We start from the raw sequence: 14,003 nt of genomic DNA on the forward strand, positions 1-14,003 counted from the left end.
ATTTTAGGGGAACAGATGTTTAAGATGATCTGAAGTCATGAGGTTTTTTTTTTTTTTTTTTTTTTTTTTTTAAGGAGGCTCAGTGGCGGGCACTTTGTAACATGACTCAATTCTCTTCAGTAATTTTGTTAAAAGGACGAAGCCCAGCTCTAAAAACTACCAACAGTTGGAGGGCATAGATGAACCAACATGTACAATGCAATAAACACAGGGAAGGATGGTTTTGTGAAGGAAGGTCCCCTCAAAGAGGTGACCCCTGATACCGAAAAGTGCTCAAAAGCTTAAAGGAGACCCAAAAGGTTGGATAGCCACAGAATTGTTTCCCAGGAGACAGGCAAAGGCTGACTCCTCCGCCCCAGTAGGTTGGCATCTAGAGTAAAAATTATTGAATGATTTTAGGCAGTGGGATTGTGATCAGATAAGCATTAGGAAAAAAAGATCCTTCTAGTTATCAATGATGGGAGGTAGATTGGGGAGCTGAAACCACAAGTGGAAAGACACTAATCCAGAAACGAATAGGCAAAATTGCAAAATGATAAATAGGTTTGTGATACTCATGAGGAAGTTTGTCCTGGATCTTTCTATACCATTCCCAATGTCAGGTGCCTATTCTTTCTGCTTCCAAAGAAAGATCTGAGAACCCCGAGTCTTACAATGTTCTAGTCAAAACTTTTCCTTCCAACAACCATATACCTCTAGGAACTGAAAGTCTTTGCTTAGGGGGATTTCACAAATTTGGCAAAAGGGTAAGGGGAATGGAGGAACCCTGGCTATCACATTTATGCCTCAGTCAGTTCATCCCCGCAGGTAAACCAAATTTAGTCCTTTTATGGTGACTAGGATTAGAGCGGCCCAGAAGCAGGAGTTCCAAGCCTGCCGTTCAGGGCTATCCCTCCCCAAAAAGGAGAATGCGGGTTCTGGCCCCGCTGCAGATACCGAAACCCAAGTCAAAATAGGTTTTGCTGGCTTCGACTTTAATTCATTCTTTGACACGGTTCGACCCAGGAGGGCTTCTCTTTCCTGGGAGTCTGCTGCCTAGCAAAACCCCCTGTCTCCCCACCTCCGGCCGCCTCAAACCTCGGAACTCCTGTTTCTATTTTCTAGCAATACTAAGGACTTCTTGTTTAGTGACGTATATTTGCGCCCTATTTTCTCCTTTTCAATCGTCTAGGTTGCTTCCCTGTTACGTGTATTTCTATGCTGAAGTCACAGAATTTCTATAGCAAAATGTGTTCTTTGAATGTATGTATTCCTTTGTCAGCGGAGAATATTACTGCACAAGTGCTATTTAATGATCTCCTTGGTGGGATATAATTGGTCTAACCTGCTTTGTTCGCAGATGAAAGATGCTAAGTGAGGTACTGTACAAAGCAAGTTAAAGGTCATAGACTTTTTTTTTTTTTCAAGAATCATCATAAATAAAAGTAAGACAGGATTGGTAAGAGTAAAGTATGAAGTTGGTATTTTGCATTGACACAGTCTACTTGGTCATAAAATTTGTTCCACAGAGCGAGTTAGCTTTATTTTTTTTCTTCTTCTTCTCACCAGAGAAACTGATAGATTGGGCAGTTTTGAGCATTTTCCCATGATCTGATGCCATGGTTTGAGCTATAAAACAGAGCATCTAAATTTACATACTAAGACATTGCCCACAGAAGCCAGTTACCTCCTTGATAGAGGGAAGGAAAAGGTGTGCCAACTTAGATCATAAAAGTAACTGAATTTTAAAATAGGGCAAATGCCGCAATTCTGCTCCCCCCCCAGAAAAAAAGGTTGTTACCTTTTCATTTTTCTATGTAACAACTGTACAGTATTCTTGCCCAGTGCAATCCAACTGTTTTCCAGATCACACTTCTTATCATTTCACAGACAAGCATCTCATCTATAGATAGATCACACCTGAGGACGTCCATGGACAGCAAAGGAATATTTTTCTCACACTTGGCATGAAATAATATCAGGTCAGTGTCTTATTCTAGTGTTTCTACTAAAATACATAACAATATGTAATTTAATCAGGTGTCTGATGGACAGAAAAATAAGTACGTGTAACTTTGTAAATCCCCTCAAGGTTTTTGCTTTTTGAGAAGTTTGGGTTTTATTTTTTTATTTTATAGAAACATTGTCGAAATGCACTTCAATTCTATTTCAATTCAGGTGCTGCACCCTGGACTAGATATTGGGGGATAGGAAGATAAATGGAACATGATTTGTGCACTCCAGGAGCTATCGTCCAATGTAAAAGCAAAAACTAAAGTGCCATTGCTTATTCAAAGTATGTGTCATGGTTTGTGGACCTCATATAATCTGTTGAATGAAAGGTTCATGTAAATCAACAGTGATACTGCCATGCCACACGAAACCCTTTGACATTGCCAGGAAACAACTCTAAATCACCAAAAAGCTTTAACATCGAACAATACTTTTAAAAAGAGGGGACTTGGTGAAAAGCTTCCTATCTCTACAGTGAGCCTGTGAGGTGTCCCCTAAAAGAGAGAAGTTTACACATTTTTTAATATTCTAAGTTTGTAGATAATGGAACTGATTTAAATCAAACTTAACTAGAGTAGAATTTGTGTGTCATGAGTTATATTATCTATTGTCTCATAGAGAACACACTCATTATCTTGGCTGACCAAATCAGCTACCATTCAACGAACCAAGTTAAGAATAACTCAGGTGCCTGATGCCAAAAATAAATCTGATAGAGCTGAGAATCCAGAAACAACTTTGTACTGAGTAAAGGATAAAAGTAGCATTTCAAATCAGTAGGGGGAGAATGGATTATTCAACAAATAGTATTGGGATGACATAACTATTTGGGGGGAAAAAAAAATTTAGATCTCTAGCTCACAAAAAGTAATTCCAGCTAGACAAGCAGGAGGTCTTAGGCTTTTTGGTCACATATCCCTTATAGAAATCTCCCCATGAAAAGGCGGATAAGCAAAAAGTTTTACAAAATTATGAAGAGAGGCCCGACCTCAGCAGAATAAGGGAAATGCACTTACTTAAAAAAATAAGAAACTATCTCAAATCCAATTGGCAAATATTTAAAATATATGTAAATCACAAGTCTTGCAAGGGTGCGGAAAAACAGGAATCCTACATTGTCAGGGAATGTGTAAATTGGCACAGCTACCTTTAAAGGCAATCGAATGGTCCCCACTAAAATTTAAAATTCAAATGCCCTCTCACCCAACATTTCCGTTTTTTAATGAGACACTTTTCATACCTGTTTTCACAGGGTGGCGTGTACAATGGTGTCAAGTGTACCTTTGTAATAGAATAAAATTGGTAAAAAAAAAAAAAAAATCAAGAGGATGGAACAATATACAATACTGGGCATCAATGAAAAAGAGTAAGATTCATACGCATACTGACATGGAAAGGTCTCTAAGATACAATAATTTTTTTTAAGTTTGGGGGAAAATGAAGGCTAATACATGCAATACATATGATACCATTGATTTTAAAACACACACACACACAAATACTGTATAGTGTACTTCTTAAGTACCTATTTGTATATTATAAAAATGTACAGAGAAGATCTGGAAGGATACTAACCAAACTGTTAACAGTAGTTTGGTGGAGTGCATTAGCTTTAACTGTAATATTCGATGTTTTTGAGTATGCATTCATGTATTGTTTGTGTAATGACAAATTAATAAATTAGAAATAAAATAAAATAGAAAGTGTTTTCTTCTTGTCTTCTGCTAATGCCCCCCACCCCCCGCCCGCCCCGGTGCTCTGGGTCTCGCTGTTTTCAGCCTCCTGCCCTCCCCTCTCCCTCTCTCTCATTTCTTCTCCTTGCCCCTCTCCTGGGACTTCACCAGAGTCCGTGTTTATACAGGCCTAATACGTAAATACATGATAAATAAGTAACCTTCCCCACTTGCTTTTTCTACCAATTCTTCTCCGTTTCTGCTCTTCCACTTCCACTGACTGCTGGCTGCACACAGCCTGACCTGGTAGGAGACCCCCCTGTGCCCACAAAGCCCTTTTCACACAGTCCCCAATGATCCCTGTGTTGCTAACTCCATCCAGTGAGTTTCGGCCCTTGGCTTATTGAATGGTTTTACCTAATTTTGGTTTATTATCATCTGTTTAGTCTTCAAGATGGTTGTCGACTCCTTTATGTCCCTTGTTTTCATCTTTTTAGGGGTTCCTCTTATAAAAAAAATTATACATATATGTACATATATATATATATGAGAGAGCTGAATTTGCAATTTGTCTTTTAATAGATTCATCCATTTCCATGTATTATCATTACAGGCATATTTGGCTATATTTTCGCCATCTTATTTTGTGTTTTCTCCTTAAAATGCTTTCTAGCCACCCCCCTTCTCCGTTTTTTTGGCTTTTATTCAAATGATTGTTTTCTCATTCATTTTTCCCTCTCTGATCGTTGGTAAGTTATACATTCCATATCCATTCTTCCAGTGGTTTATGTTCTAGATTTTTTTTTATCATTTTGCTGTGAAAATGTTGAGTCAAACATTTTGTGTACAAAGTAAACAATATAATGAACTCCTATATACCTATCACCCAGCTTAAACGATTATCCACTCATGACCAATCTCGTATTATTTACACTTGCACCAATTTTGCCCACTATCCTCTGGATTATTTTGAAAGAAATTCAAGACATCATGACACTTCCTCCATTCCTATTATATTTCAGCACATACTGCTACAAGATAAGAATTCTTTAAAAAAACATAACCATAATGCTATTATCCCACTTCAAAATTAACGATTATCATTAAAAATCTAGTTTATGTCTACATTTCCTTGTTTAAATTTTTTTATAGTGCATTTATCAGATTTTGGATAAAAGTAAGGTCCATACAGGGCAACTGGTTGGCATACCTCTGAAGTCTCTTTTAATCTAGAGATTCCCTACTCCCTTCTTTTTCCCTGGAAGTTCTTTAAAAATCAGTGTCATTTGTCCTGTAGCTTTTCCAAATTCCATTTCTTCCTGATTACATTCTGGTACAATCATCTGCCCCCTGGAGTTAGATTAGTTAGATCTAGAAGCCTAATGAGATTCAGGTTCATATTTTGCCCAGATTAATTCATAAGTGGTGGTGTACGCTTCCATCATATAATGTCTGCTTGTCCCTATTTTGTGATTTGGGCATCAATTAATAATCACTGTCCAGACCAGTAACCTTTTAATTCTATCATTCCTTCTTACTCATCAGTGAAGTCACGTCTCGAAGGAGAAACTCACCCTCATCAGCTATTCAGTTACACAGAGGTATGGTTCCTTAAGGAAGACAGAGACTTATGTCTTTCCTTTTATTTCTCAGTTTTCAAAACAATGAGTTGCACACCTACAAAGGAATAAAAATAAATAAGGAGTGATTAAGGAAGACTTACTCTGATCTTTATTCTGAGAAGAGAGAATTAAGTGAGTTGATTTAGGACTTCTATTTCAGGTGTTGGTAGGGAGAAGCCAGGAAACAGTAACTCCCAAAAAGCTGGGAGATGGGAAATGGCAATCTAAAGACTTGGCCTGTTTTCAGCTGAGTCTGGGTGTAACTTCCGAGCAGGAGTACCTTGAGAGAACACAGGTAGGAAGTCCACCTCTGGGCAGGGTGGGGGCTGGCTCGGAGGCACTGTTGGCAGACAGGAAAATCAGGGCAGGGTGCCCTGAGCCTGCAGAGAATGAAGAGTTACACAAATGAGCAGCGGACTTTTGTGTGTTTGCTTTCGACCACATGGATCCTGGAGATGGTCACCCTTCCAAGTGGGGAGGTTTCCTAAGAGACACAGCATGGGATGAGGGATATTTAGCTTATGCAGCATGTCCTCTAAGCAATGCAGTGAAGAGCAGCAACACTGGTGCCCATGTGTCCTGTCATCTTTATTAACCTTGTCTTGACTCTCCCTGCAACTCAGTTTTATCATTTTCATGATATTGCCCCGGACACAAGAAGAGGTTTAAGTGTTGGGACATCAGCTTAAGAACCTAGGTGGTGGACACAAGAACCTAGGTCTGTACAGCTCTCCTAGCAACCACTCCTCTCATCCACCCTTCTTAGGTCCTACTTCTCTCCCTTGCTTCTCCCCTTTCCTCCTCCATCCTATCCTGCCCCCCCTTTGACTGTCCTCCTGAAGCACTCACTAAGATCAAAAAGAACCTCCTTCCTTGAAATATCGGCCTCTTTTTCAATGTGACTCTGGGGACGCCCGGGTTGCTCAGTCCGTTAAGCATCCTCCTCTTGGATTCAGCTCAGGTCCTGCTCTCATGGTTCTGGAGATCTGCCGAGGTCTGGCTCCCAGCTCAGCGGAGTCTGCTTGGACACTCTCCCCATCTGCCCCTTCCCCCATTCCTACTCTCTGTCTCACACACACACTCTCTCTCAAATAAATACATCTTTAAAAAGAAAATAAAAATACATGGGACTCCTGAAGACTACTCTGTCCTGTGCTCCAGAAAAAAAAAATGAACAAGTGAAGACTTGGCCCCAGTTGCAGAGACACATCCGCCTTCTTGCTTCCAGGACCTCGAGTTCCAAACCTGTGAGTCTTGGCTTTTTCACTGACTTCAGCTTCCCCGAACCCATCCCCTTTCGGCATTAGGCAATGCCTGTGATGACAGCTGACTCATCCGGGAATGCAGCTTTCCTGGAAGTTTCCTCTGCTTAGATAATCACACCTTGGGGGGTGGGGGGAAAAAACACTAGTTAATACAAGATTTTTTTTTTTTCAGGTTTCACATTTAATTCCTAAATCCATTCAGAGTTTGTTTTTGTGTATGGTGTGAAAAAAAGTGATCTAATGTTAGAGATGAAAAATGAAAAAATGAAGATGAAAAAATGTTGGCACAATGTAGAGAGTGTCAGAGGAGAAGAAAAGGCATCAGAGTCCTGGGGCCAATATGTGGGTCTTAAAATCTAACTAAGAAACATGGCACAGAAGGCTGCTAACGCCTAGAGCCGGGAGCTGAGAGGTATAGAACTAAATGAGAATCTACCTTTGCCCGTTGATAGCCAAAGGCAGCTGAGTGAGAGCAGAGACTCCTTTTTTATTTACAGCTGCAGTACTTAGTACTTTCATTAAATGGATGGAGAGCTACGTGGACGAATGAATGAGGATTCACATTTATGTTAAATATTCTTTATTCTTGAGTTTTCTGGTCTGTAAATGCAGCCTGAGATAACCAGATCATAGGTTTGTTGTGAGGATTAAACAGTATGAAATATGTACACACTCACCTGGGACCTGGCCTGCTGGGTACGTGCAATAAATGTTTGTCTTGCTTTCCTTTCTACGTCCGGCTGGCCATCCGACAGAGGCCAGGCTCTGTTTCCTCATCACTTTTTGACCAGAAGGTCTAGGGAAAAGGCTGAGTGATTTTGAAGCCCTGGAAATAGCACCTATGATAATTCAGGTCACCTCCAAAACCTTTTTTTCGCCTTTTATCTCCTCCTCCTAACTATCCTATTGTAAGGTTTGGAAACGCAAGTATTTTGCTCAGTTCAGATCGGGGAAGAGGTTCAGGGAATCCTGAGAGCTTGTAACCCGCCAAAGATGTCAGATCAGGTTGGTGGTAGAACTAGATTGCAGGCTGTGGTTGCCGTATCCCATGCTTTTCTCCCTGTTGGACTCAAATGGGTTGGAAGTCACCAGAAAAAGAGCATTCCTTTTGTGGAACAAATAATGTTGAAGCTGCATACAAATCATTCCTACTCATTGATTCATCTATTTTATTTCATTGAGGCAGCTCTGTGATTCAAAAGATGACCACATGGGATACATAAAGTGAGAATAACACGTGACAATATATCCTCCTCGGAATGAAGAAAGGTAAGTCGCCTTACCTGGAATACCACCACGCTGCAGTCAGCTCACTGACACCTCCGACTTCTGCAGCCTCGGTGCAGGGGAGAGGTGCTATTTGTTCATTCGTTAGAAATGTGTATTCCAGGGCATCCCTGGGAGGCTCAGCGTTTGGCGCCTGCCTTCAGCCCAGGGCCTGATCCTGGAGTCCCGGGATCGAGTCCCGCATCAGGTCCCCCCACAGGGAGCCTGCTTCTCCCTCTGCCTGGGTCTCTGCCTCTCTCTCTCTGTGTCTCTCATGAATAAATAAATAAAATCTTAAAAAAGAAAAAAAGAAAAGAAATGTGCATTCCGAAGGCACCTGGTGGCTCAGTCCATTAAATGCCTGCCTTCACCTTAGGTCAGGACCCCAGGGTCCTGGGATGGAGCCTTGCATCAGCCTCCTGACTCAGCGGGGAGCCTGCTTCTTCCTCTGCCTTTGCCTGCCACTCCTCCTGCTTGTATTCTCTCTGTCTGTGTGTGTGTGTCAAATAAATAAATAAAATCTTAAAAAAAAAAAAAAAAAAAAAAAAAAAAGAAAAGAAAAGAAAAAAATGTGTATTCCTGGGGCCCCTGGGTGGCTCAGTTGGTGAAGCAACTGACTCTTGATTTCACCTCAGGTCTTGATCTCAGGGTTGTGAGTTCAAGCCCTGCATTGGGCTCCATTGTTGATATGGAGCCTACTTTAAAAACAACAACAATAATTTGTAATAAAAATAATAATTTAAAACTTGTTTAAATGTATATTTCCGTAAGTACTACATGATCATTGAAAAATTCCCCCAAAAAAGCTTATTTTTTTAAAGAGCCCAAACCTCCCCTACCTACGCACTCTCAACCCTACTCTGCAGTTAATCTCTGCTAACTCTGCAGTTAATGTGCATATAATTCAAATATACGTGCATCACACAAGACGCGTGTGTGTAGTTTTTTCACATAAATGGGATCATACCAAACATATTCTTCTTCAACCTGCTTTCCACAAATCTATAGTAATCAATGGACATCCTTCTATATCACCACAGAGATCATCTTTACCATTGAAATGGTTGCATAGTTTACACCATAACATTTCCCTATTAGTGGACAATTGGCACTTGATTTTTTCCTATAACCAAAATTGTTTATCTGTATATCTTTGTCCAATCGCATGAGAATTTCTTCAGAATGTCATTAGCCAACATTTCTTGAGTCCTTTGCCTTCACACCAGGTGATTAGGACAAGAGGATTGCTGAGTTGTGGCCATGAACTCATCTCACTGTAAAAAAAGTGGAGAACTGAGACTCACAAAAGGTAAAACCAGAGTTTTATCTTTAGGGTTTTTTTGGTTTTGTTTTACAAACTGCGTAATTATGCACTTGTGCTATTCTGTTTCTTGGCTTCTGAGGAATTCTTCCCTATTGATACTATGTCACCTTCTAAAAAGTCTTTCAAAATACTTTCCTGGGACTTATTACAGACTGATAATGGGAAAATATTTGCCATTTGATCTAAGCTCTTCTTGTTTGGTCTGTACATATGCATGCTATGCAAAATCATGCAGAATTAAAACAATAGGATAAATTTTATCTTGCAAAAAGCAAAGAATTTTACAAGTAATTATCTTCAAATGTAGCATAGATATGCTAAATCATCACTTTCATTTATATGTGGTAAAAGTCAAACTTCAGAAAATTTTATTATTTTTCTAAATTAAGATGTGATATATAACATTATATTAGTTTCAGGTTTATGATATAATGATTCAATATCATGTATCCTGAAAAACAATCACCACAATAAGTCTAACATCTATCACCATACAGAGTTACATAATTATTTTCTCGCCCATATTTATAATAAATATTTTAAATCCTTGCTTGCTACTTACATTGTCTGTCATTTCCAGGTCTGTTTCTTTCTTTTTTCTTTTTTTTCCAGGTCTGTTTCTATTTACTTACTTTTCTCCTCATTAAGGGTCACATTGTCCTGCTTTTTCACATGTCTAGTAATATTTGACTGGATACTAGGCATTGTAAATTTTGCATTCTTGACTTCTAGATTTTGTTGACTTAAAAAAAAAATCAGACTTGTTCTGACAGTTAAGCAGATTGAGGAAAAGCTTGATATTTTTTAGGCTGATTCTTAACCTTTTTTTTTTAAAGATTTTATTTATTTATTCATGAGAGACACACAGAGAGAGAGAGCAGAGACACAGGCAGAGGGAGAAGCAGGCTCCCTGCAGAGAGCCCGATGTGGGATTCGACCCCAGGACCCTGGGATCACTACCTGAGCCAAAGGCAGATGCTCAACCACTGAGTCTCCCAGGTGCCCCTGATTTTTAAGCTTTTTAAAGGGAAGGCCTAGAGTAGCCTTCACTCTGAGCTAGTTTAGCCCCACTTCTAAAGTATGAGAAGACCTGGATGGTCAATGACAGTTTAATACCCTGGTTGACTGGAATTCAGAATGAGTTCTGGGGTGTTTATTTCTCAGCTTCTTGGTAATTCCTTGCCTCTCTTACAGAATTTTGTTCTGCAGGTGTACAATTTGGTATTGAGCAATATTTTAGTAGGACCTCTGCAATTTTCTGAGCTATGTCTCCATTTAGCTCTTTTCTCATCAGCACTCTGCTCTACAAATTGTAACCACCTCAGCTTCTCCAAACTCCAGTCTCAGTCTTCGCACTGAGACTGCTGTGCCCTATTTGAGTTTTCTTTTCCTGTGCAATCGTCTGAAAATTACCTCTATGTAGAAAATTAGGGTGACCACAGGGCTCATCTCATTTATTTTCCTTCTGTCAGGGATCACAGTTCTGCAATGTCCTTTGTTCAGCATTTGGGAACAATTGTTTAACCATCTATTATGTCTAGTCTTCTACTTGTTTCTAACAAAAGGCTAAATCTGATCTCAGTTACTTTGTCATTACCAGAGGTGGAAATCCAATTTTTTTTTACATATTGAAAATGTACAACCTTGTCCCAAACTGAAACCTCTTCTACGTCTGTGACTCAAATTTATTAACTATCAAGATGAATAAGTTCTGAGAACCTGATATACAACGTGTTGACTATGGTCAATAATACAGTGTTGTATACTTGAAAGTCATTGAAAGAAGATCTTATAGGTTCTCACTACAAAAAGGAGGAGGGGAGGGAGGGAGGAAAGAAAGAAACAAACAAACAAAAAACAAAGAAAGATAGAAATATTAACTATGTAAGTTGGCAATGGATGCATTAATTATCTTGATCTTGGTAACCATTCCATAATGTATAGGTATATCAAATCATCATGTTATAGAATTTAAATATATATATTTGTCATCATTCCTCAATGAAGCAGAACAAATAAATAAATAATAAAATTTATCAATGATCAAGATTTTGCCTTCCATTCCACAGTGAGCTGAATGGTGGCCCTCCAACAACATGTCCACATCCTAATCCTCAACCTGTGGCTAATACTGTCTTATATGAAAAAGTGTATTATACAGCAAAGGTGTGATTAAGTTAAGGGTATTGAGAGGAGGTGTATGTCCTGAATTACCCAGGTGGACTCTAAATGCAATCATATGTATACTTGCAAGAAAGAGAGGAAATTTTACCATAGGAGAGGAGGAGGCAATGGAACCATGGAGGCAGAGCTCAGAGTGATAAAGCCATGAGCCAAGGATGACCGGAAGTCAGTGGAAGCTGGAAGAGACAACGAATGAACTTTCCTCTAGAGCCTTTAGAGGAAATCCTGTCCGACCGATACCTTGGACTTGTAGCCTCCAAAACTGAAAGAGAAGAAATTTGTTGTTTGAAGCCACCCGGTTGGTGGTGATTTGTTATGGCAAACCCAGGAAACTAATGCACATTCCTTTTACTTTTTTCCTTGCTAAAGTATTTTAACACAGATCTTAGCTCAAATGTTATTATTGAATCTTTCTTCCCTCCTTCCTCCCCTGTCTCCTGTAAATAGGAGTCATCTCCAGAGTCCTGCTCAGGTTCAAGTTCCACATTATTGGCGAGCAGCTTCCTATATGATGTTCTGTGCTTCATACTGTATCACATTAGCAGACCCACAGTATCTGATTGTTACTTAATGCATTTTTAATGAGGCCCAGCTTTCAAATAATTTATACAATCCCTGATTAAAGACAATTCCCAAACTAATGTCAAACCCACATTTAAAATGTGTCTTCTAAATCCAGGCATACAATTAGTGTTTCAAATAATATTTGGTCTGAGCATTCTACTCCTGTTCACACTTAACAAATTCATCCCCAATCTTTCTTGTTCCTAATTCTAGATTAAATATCTTTAAGCATCTGTCTCCAGCTATCATTTAATAACTACCCAAGCTGCAAGGCACCTCAGAATGATCAAACAAAACAGAAGTGATACAGATAACTATCAAATAACTTCATTTTTCCAAGAGGCCTGCGGTAATCTTCACATATGGACCTTTACTTTTCCACCTCAATTACATCACAATGAAACAAGAGAAACCATGTTTATTTTTTCTGGTCACTGTCTCTCTCCTTGGCACTTTAGTTTTGCTCAAAGCCCCCTGACTCCTCCCTGGAAACTGAATATTCAAAAGTTCCTTTGTCTAACCTTCCCTATGTCATGCTTCATTGCCAACCACCAACCTAACAGAGGGCTACTGGGCTCACAATTTGTTCTCTGGTCCAATATCTGAGGTCCAGGTGTGATTATTCCAAAATAGAAGTTCTTTTGTGTTACAGGGAAAGCACACTAAATAACAAATCATGCAAATAAAAAATACAGCATAGGGAATGTAGTCAATGGTGTTGTGATAGTGTTGTATGGGCACAAATGGGAGCTACACACACCTAAGCACAGACTTGCTGAATCACTATGTTGTACACTTGAAACTAATGTAACATGCATGTCAAGTATATTGAAATTTTAAAAAGAAAGAAAGGAAACGAAGTGTACTGAACTAAAAGAGTCAAAAGGCCTAGGTCTAAGGCCTGGTCCTGGCTCTGTATGGCTTGAAACCCTTTTCAGAGGAAGTTACCATGTGACGTAGGGTAGCGTTTCCACCTTGTGGGATGAATTTAGGTACTGTGTAGACATTCATCCAGCAAAAAAATAATACTGACCCACATCAAAAGTTATCTGAATTTCAATTAACTTCTAATTTGCATGATGAGGTCACCTCAAGTTTGTGTTACCAGGTCTTTTTACTTTTAAGATTTATTAATTTATTCATTTGACAGAGAAAGAGAGCGAGACTGTGCATAAGCAGGGGGAGGGGCAGGCAGAGGGAGAGGGAGACTCCTCACTGAGCAGGGAGCCTGACAAGGGGCTTGATCCCAGGACCCCGGGATCACGACCTGAGCCAAAGGCAGGCGCTCAGCCAACTGAGCCACCCAGGCCTCCCTGTTCCTCAGCCTTTAACATCTCTTTTAACATTGGCTATTCTTTTTTTTTCTTTTTAATTGTGCTAAAATACACAATATAACATTTACCATGTTAATCTTTTTTTTTTTTTTTTGTAAAGTAGACTCCACACCCAATGTGGAACCCAACACAGGCCTTGAACTCATGACCCTGAGATCAAGAACTGAACTGAGATCAAGAGTCTGATACTTAATCAGCTGAGTCATCCAGGTGCCCCCTCGTGTTAACCATTTTTAAGAGTACAGTTCTGTGGCATAAACTGCATTCACATGTCTTGCTACCATTACCACCATCTATCTGCAGAACTTTCATCTTAAAAAACTGAAACTCTGGAGCACATGGGTGGCTCAGTGGTTGAGCATCTGCCTTAGGCTCAGGTCACGATCCTGGGGACCTGGGATCGAATCCCACATCAGGCTCCCCTCATGGAGCCTGCTTCTCCCTCTGCCTCTCTCTCTGTGTCTCTCATGAATAAATAAATATTTTTTTAAAATAAAGCACTAAAATAAATAAATAAATAATAAATAAATAAATAAATAAATAAATGTTAAAAAAAAAAAAAGAAGAAGAAGAAGAAGAAAAACTGAAACTCTGTTCCCATTCTTCACTCCTCCTACCCCTGGCAATCACCACTCTCCTTTCTGTCTCCATGAACTGGACTACCCTAAGAACCTCAGGTAAGTGGGATCATACAGTACTTGTCCTTTTGTGACTGGCTTATTTCACTTAGCAGAAGGCCCTCAAAGTTCATTCATGTGGTAGCTCGTGTCAGAATTTCT

Source organism: Vulpes lagopus, chromosome 19, assembly GCF_018345385.1.
Source record: "Vulpes lagopus strain Blue_001 chromosome 19, ASM1834538v1, whole genome shotgun sequence".
In the NCBI taxonomy this organism is placed as follows: Eukaryota; Metazoa; Chordata; class Mammalia; order Carnivora; family Canidae; genus Vulpes; species Vulpes lagopus.